The sequence below is a fragment of the Pelmatolapia mariae genome, linkage group LG10_11 (genome assembly GCF_036321145.2).
Source record: "Pelmatolapia mariae isolate MD_Pm_ZW linkage group LG10_11, Pm_UMD_F_2, whole genome shotgun sequence".
Taxonomy (NCBI): domain Eukaryota; kingdom Metazoa; phylum Chordata; class Actinopteri; order Cichliformes; family Cichlidae; genus Pelmatolapia; species Pelmatolapia mariae.
This window is the reverse complement of record NC_086236.1, coordinates 1,249,487-1,257,500: the sequence shown is the minus strand read 5'-3', so window position 1 is coordinate 1,257,500 and position 8,014 is coordinate 1,249,487.

Sequence of the window (8,014 nt, the reverse complement as noted above, 5' to 3'; positions counted from 1 at the left end):
CAAACCAGGATGAGAGGCCGTAGGCGGTACTCCAGTCAGACTTTTATGAAGAACAGCCAATCAAAATGTAGCACCTAACAGGTGCCTCAGCAACACTGCAGAAAATCATTACTCTTGGAAGTCATGAGTATTAAATGTACTTGTGTGTCCTGCACCGCTGTCTGATGGAAATCACTTTGTTTGCTTTCCTTTTTTACTTTTCCAGGTAATTAGTCGGTGGAAGGATATCGCACACCTGGAGGGTGTGCTATGACCTGAGATTAATGGTTAGCTGAGGTAGTGCTTTTTTACTTTATCACCACGGTAACTGCTGCTTCCGAGCAGATTCTTTTGGAGTAAATTTGTGTGGAAGCACAATGTTTTTACCGATTACACCAAATTTTCTTTGTGTCCTATAAATATTTGTCACCTTTGAGTTCAGAGCTTCAGACTTCTTGTCAAAATGCACGTGCAGGTTTTCAACAAGGGCCGTCCAACCTCTATGGCCCAAATGAGCCTAACAGAACATCCTGCAGGGGTCGACCCGATTGGATTTCAAAGACAACACCTTCATCACCTTAACCCCATCACAGCTTACACAGCTCGTCATGCATCGTGGGTAATGCATTGTAATGCAGACAGTGCCACCCTACACCGAAAAGCATCCTGGACTCGTCTCATGGGCTTTAGACATTAGTGTGTATGTATGAGACCAGCTCCTTACCCATTCGAGGCCAGGGCGTGTGGACTTATTCATCGGCCACTTTCACAAAGGACATGTTTGGCATATGGAAAATAAACAGCTAGTTTTGAAGAATGCTTTTACGTAAGATGTCATTTGTTTTTCTTCTGGTCCCATGACTCCAGCCCAACACGCCGAGACCAATAAGTCTGATAGTCAGCACGCTCTCTGTGACTGCTGATGCTGCAGGCGTGGCACTGTCCAACTGAACTAAAGGTTCATTCTACACGAGATGTGTAACCTGAAGACTCAACAACCTTTGTATCCATGAACCTCTGGGTTATGGTCCCAGCACACCTCTGCTACCTCCGACCTGAGCTTGGTAGTTGAAGCTCAGGTTGGCGCTAAACAGCTACTACTTTCTACTGATACTCAGCTTCTTCTAAGAGCAGCTGGTTGTGATTAGAGCACTGATAACAATAATAATAATAGTTGTAATGCTCTGGTCCTTTCTCACATGGCCAGAGAGTGGCCACGTGATGTCAAATGAGGTCTCATCTTCCAAAGTTTGGTTTAGGCTGTGGTTCATAGCAAATCAAACTATACTATGACACTGACCGTCACTGAGGTGAGGTCGACCCCATAGCTATGGTGGGAATCACTGGGATCACGCAACTCGAGGCGTGGAGGGGTTTAAGGTGGTTCGGGGGGCATAAGTGTTGGATAAGTGGTTTGTACACCAGTCTCATCTGTGTGATGATGATGCTTCTTCTTTTAAACTCTTTATTTTCTGTAGCCACACATGGGGGCCACTTATTCTTCAGCTGAAGGCGGGCAGCTAGAGGAACAACACGTTGCACAGAGAGCACATGCTAGCAAGAGAGCTAGTGTAGCACAGAAGCAGCAAAGAGCAAAGTTATTTCACGCCTGTTACACCAACAGCTTTTCTTTGAAGGACCTTTTCTTCTTTATTTTCTTCTTTTGTATTACCAGGTATGGGTCAGATGTCACTTTCCTTCAGTCTGATCTTCTTTATGCTTCCTGCTGCTTGTCTGATGGAGAAGAACAACATGAACGTGTAACTGAGGTCCAGAGAGCAACAGAGAGGCTGAGTGTGCGTTTATGTAAGTGTGACGACCACAGACGGGATGATTTTCACCTAATACCACCAAACTGAGGTGAAGCTGTGTTTCCTCTGGGATAAGGAGCCTTCATGGTGTCGTGAACATGTTGTCTACTCCTGCTGTATGGACAGAACTCCTCCCTTTTGGCAGGTAGCTGTGACGAAATTCATAAAATTGTAAGGTGAAGCCTCGGTTCAGGTGAGGTCAGGTTTGGGAGGTAATGTTCAGCCTGCTCCGTCAGCATCACGAGGCCTGGCTCTGCTGGCAGAGGTCAGGTATCTCACAGCTCCACACGTATGCTCAGAGTTCGACCCTGCCAGGCTGCCACGAAGCTGCTGCATCCCGATCACGTGATTTGTCCACGCCTGCAGCGTCAACCTTCATGCAGCCTGTGTCACAGACTGGAGGCAGAGGCTCGAATGAAAGACGCCGTGCTGGATCTTTGGGGTTTGAACTCTTAGACTAGAGTCTAAATATGAGAATATATCCAGCCCTACTGCGACATGAAGACATAAGCATTATTGTTAGGATATGACATGTATTTTTTATATGTTTATTAGCAGCTTTTCTGTCCAATCCTTTATTTTAAACTGAAAGCAACGGACAGCTGTAACTGTAACAAACACTTTCACCACCAGGGGGCAGGGTTTCCTAAAAAGTGTCAGTGTGGCTGCCTCCTCAGTAAGGAGAAAATGCAGTATTTGGGCCGAGACGAGGGCGGTGCAGTGGTCAGTGACGTCACCAAAGAGGAAACAGGATTTGAGTTGCACCTCCTGCTCAGCTGAGCCTTTCTGTGAGCTGATTGGTTAATTACTGCTCCTAAACTGGCTGTGATAGTGGATGGTGTGTCTGAGCTGGGAAACACTCCAGTCCTGTGACCTCACACAGTGTTTGCAAACCTGAGGCTGCTGTTAGCTCACATGAGCCCTGTCACACTTAGACACTAACAGCTTTTAATAAGCAAAGAAAGGAAGTTGTTTTTACTTAAATCTGTTTGGCTTCTCTGAGCTCATGTCTGTCCACTGCATCAAATCCATCCATCTCTGTACGTGAGGGCTGTGATTCTCGGGCTGCTCTGACCTGTATCTTTATGCTGGATGTGACTAACAGACTCTCCGGTGTCTCAGTTAGGGCTCCAGATTTTTATGGACCTGTTCTCAGAGCCCTTTGACTGATATTTATGACAAACCTTCATCAGCTGTGTGCTCGTCTGCTCTTGCTTTGCTGTCGGGCCTTGGGAAGTTACGGTCTTTGTTCTGCCAGTCCTGGAAGTTTGCACTACATTTAAAAACGAAGCTCACGGTAGCAGCTCCATCCTCCTGGAATCATCTGAAACTGACTCTCACTGCATCATTTCAATTTTATTTATACAGTGCCACATCACAACAACAGTCGCCTCAAGGTGCTTTATATTGTACAGTAGACCCTACAATAATAGATAGAGAGAAAACCCAACAATCATATGACCCCCTATGAGCAAGCACTTTGGCGACAGTGGGAAGGAAAAACTCCCTTTTAACAGGAAGAAACCTCCGACAGAACCAGGCTCAGGGAGGGGCGGGGCCATCTGCTGTGATTGGTTGGGGTGAGAGAAGGAAGACAGGATAAAGACATGCTGTGGAAGAGAGACAGAGATTAATAACAGATATGATTCAATGCAGAGAGGTCTATTAACACATAGTGAGTGAGAAAGGTGACTGGAAAGGAAAAACTCAATGCATCATGGGAATCCCCGGCAGCCTACGTCTATTGCAGCATAACTAAGGGAGGATTCAGGGTCACCTGGTCCAGCCCTAACTATATGCTTTAGCAAAAAGGAAAGTTTCAAGCCTAATCTTAAAAGTAGAGATAGTGTCTGTCTCCTGAATCCAAACTGGAAGCTGGTTCCACAGAAGAGGGGCCTGAAAACTGAAGGCTCTGCCTCCCATTCTACTTTTAAATACTCTAGGAACAACAAGTAAGCCTGCAGTGTGAGAGCGAAGTGCTCTAATAGGCTGATATGGTACTACAAGGTCATTAAGATAAGATGGGGCCTGATTATTTAAGACCTTGTATGTGAGGAGCAGGATTTTGAATTCTGGATTTAACAGGAAGCCAATGAAGGGAAGCCAATACAGGAGAAATCTGCTCTCTCTTTCTAGTCCCTGTCAGGACTCTTGCTGCAGCATTTTGGATTAACTGAAGGCTTTTCAGGGAGTTTTTAGGACTTCCTGATAATAAGGAATTACAGTAGTCCAGCCTGGAAGTAATAAATGCATGAACTATTTTTTCGGCGTCACTCAGAGACAGGATATTTCTAATTTTAGAGATGTTGCACACATGGAAGAAAGTGTAAGGACAAGAAAGGCATTATTGGCAAAAACAAGACACCCCCATAATCTTTTATTTACAATAATATATTTGTTTAAAATGTTCTGATTGTTCAAATATGTTATTTTCTTTGATTGTTGTAAAATAATGTGTGCTCCAGTCTCCAATAAGACAGCCCTGGAAGGGTAGTTATTCATCCGTTACACCACAAGAGGGAGTTTCTCCTGAAATGAGCAGCTGTAGCTGAAGTAAAGAGGCCTGGCCACTCACTAACGCAGTGCGCCTAACGAGAGCTGTGTGTATGGGCTCAAAATGTGGTCATAAATATTTTGTACTTGTGAATCAGGATTTGTATGTGTAAAAAGAATTTGTGTGTGTAAAAAAGATTTGTATGTGTAAAAAGAATTTGTGTGTGTGTAAAAAAGATTTGTGTGTGGACTTAGCCAAAAACCCCTGCAAGTTACAAGTACGAATTTTGACCCTATTTTTCTTCCTTTCATCTGATTGGTCAATGTCATGTCAATCACAAATGTAACAATCCAATCAGAGAACAGATGGGTTTGCCTGTCGGAGGGGCGCTTTTTTTTGAACTGCAGGTCTTTGAAGGGAATAAATGCCCTTTTACATGCCAGCCCAGCGTTTCCCTTCATCACCACGAAGGAAAACAGTCTGTGGTCGTCCGAGTTTGGTGATTTTTGTGTCACAGGTCTACGTGTTTAATACAGGGACTTCCACAGCCTTTTCAACAGCGCTGCGGACCGCGGGGGGGCGGGCAGTGTTTTGGAAATGACAGTCTTCATTACAAAGCTTTCTTCGTTATGAATTAGCATACATGTTTTTATTGAACATTTGAAGAACTAGCAAAAAAAAAAACGAAACTCTTGTAGAGGACATAAAGTCAGAGAGAAACGACAAGGAGCAGGTGCATCTAGTGCAGGTAGAGCTGCTGCAAAAACCCACAGAGCTCAGCAGCCAGCGCAACAAATTCTGGATCCTTTGCTTTTAGTTAGCAGTTAGCATTAGTAGCACATGCTGTGTCCGATGTGAAAGGACTTTTATGCTGCGCACTGTGACTCACAGCAATGGTCCCGGGTCAGCCCTGACTTTGTGTTAAACTAATCCTAAAGTAATAATGGTATTTCTAACCACTGACATACCACAACTTTATCCTTTCAACAGCTGCTGAAAGTTAGCGGACCTAGCTGCTATCGGATATTTATATAGAGATCCTCCAGCTTCAAACTGTATCACCCTTCAAGGACCTGCAGTTCAAAAAAGTGCCCCTCCGACAGGCAAACCCATCTGTTCTCTGATTGGATTGTTACATTTGTGATTGACATGACATTGACCAATCAGATGAAAGGAAGAAAAATAGGGTCAAAATGCGTACTTGTAACTTGCAGGGTTTTTTTTGGCTAAGTCCACACACAAATTTTTTTTAAACATAAACAAATTATTTTTACACATACAAAACTGATTTACAAGTACAAAATATTTATGACCACATTTTGAGCCCATATGTGTGAGACTGTACAAATGTGTAACAATGTGCTATGTCTGTGTATTTGCAGGTAAGCAGATACAATATAGTAAATAACTTGAGCTGTGTCTAAGGATAGGTCCACAGGCCTGCAGAGAATGTGGGAAAGTTGGCCGTTAATCCCCATTATGTGTGGTTAGTGTATAGCTATTAGTAGATATGTAGATTAGCCATGAAGCTAACAATTAGCAGCTAGAGCTAATTCGCCAGTTCGCGTTGAAACCTCGTGGCATTGTAGATGCATCTATGCCTGTATCGGGCTGTAATCACAGTGGATGAAGGCTGGTGAATCACACGATCTTTTGTTTATGTTTTTTTCCTTTATGTTACTGTAAGGAGTAGTATTAGTGTTTTAAGTTTAAAAACAAGCCTGTCCACTCACTAATGCGGTGTGCCTAATGAGCTGTGTGAGACTGTGTACAAATGTTTTTTACTTTGGGAGAAGCAACCTGTCGCTGAATAGGCTCCTCTGATTGTTTACGACCATGTGCAGAGGATGCCCAGCATTGTTTAATATGTGCGTTGAAGGACATGTCCTGGTCAAAAATGACTCCAAGGTTCCTCACAGTGTTACTGGAGGCCAAGGTAATGCCATCCAGAGTAAGAATCTGGTTAGATACCATATTTCTAAGATTTTCAGGGCCGAGTACAATAACCTCAGTTTGATCTGAATTAAGAAGCAGAAAGTTAGCGGCCATCCAGGTCTTTATGTCTTCAAGACATTCCTGCAGTTTAACTCATTGGTGTGTGTTACCTGGCTTCATGGACAGATAGAGCTGGGTGTCATCAGCATAGCAGTGAAAATGTATGCTATGTCTTCTAATGATGCTGCCTAAGGGAAGCATGTATAATGTAAACAGAATTGGTCCTAGCACTGAACCCTGTGGAACTCCATAATTAACCTCAGTGTGTGAAGAGGACTCTCCATTTACATGTACAAATTGGAGTCTATTAGATGGATATGATACAAACCACTCAGCGCAGTACCTGTAATTCAATTCAATTCAATTTTATTTATATAGCGCCAAATCACAACAAAAGTCGCCTCAAGGCGCTTTATATTGTACAGTAGATACACACTACTGTACAATATAAATATATAGGCCTTAGATACTGTATCTACAGTACCTGTAATACATACGGCGTGCTATAATCGCTCTAATAGGATATTATGGTCGACAGTATCGAACGCTGCACTGTGACAAAGTGGCCAGGACAGAATTCATTTGCCGTTTGTCACTTGCATATATTGTTATTTTGTGTTCTGTTATCCTATAGTCTATCATAATGCTTTAATGTAAACACAGCACATGTAACCTTGGCTGTACATACTATCCCGGGTCTGTTTGTGGTAGCATTGGTTATATTCATTTCATCTGTGCAAATGTACTTAAAGCTAAATGTCACGTCATCATTAATTGGTTTGCATCTTTCATTTGTTTATGTTGTTTGGTTATACTTACCATTGTGTGTTCCTTTGAGCAGGTCCTGTGTGTGAAACAGGTGTGTGGGAAGGGCCGCCCCAGTACTTCCTGATTTTATAGGATATGATGTCATTGATCATGTCAATTGGGTGTAACCAATTGAAGGGGTGTTTCTTTTGTGTAAAATTGTTTATTTCATTTAAAATAACCCCATGAGTCAGATTAAGTGAAGAGATTGACTTTTCAAACTGTTTAGTTGGGTGAATGAGTTTGTTAAGTGGAAAAATGATTTTATTCCTGTTTCTTTGTCTAGACTGTGTTATTTTGTCTACCCTGTTTTCCCAATGGTAGAGGTTAATGAGATCCAGGTGTGAGTGTAATTCTATATAAAGCAGGTGAGATTTTGACTCACAGGTTCTTATGTTTTGTGAAACAATTGTTGAGAGGCGACGCCAGAAAATAAAGAACACTTAAAAGAAACTTGAACAGTCTGCAGATGCTGTCTTCCTATCATCTTCCATGCTGCTCATGTTATGCTACATCACAAGGTCTAGCAGGACAAGCACAGAGATGAGTCCACTGTCAGAGGCCATAAGAAGATCATTTGTAACCTTCACTAAAGCTGTTTCTGTGCTGTGATGAGCTCTGAAACCTGACTGAAACTCTTCAAATAAGCCATTCCTCTGCAGATGATCTGTTAGCTGTTTGACAACTACTCTTTCAAGGATGTTTGATATGAAAGGAAGGTTGGAGATTGGCCTATAATTAGCTAAGACAGCTGGGTCTAGAGATGCTTTTTAAGTAAAGGTTTAACTACAGCCAGCTTGAAGGCCTGTGGTACATAGCTGATTATTAGAGATAGGTTGATCATATTTAAGATTGAAGAATTAATTAATGGCAGGACTTCTTTGAGCAGTTTTGTAGGAATGGGGTCTAAAAGACACGTTGATGGTTT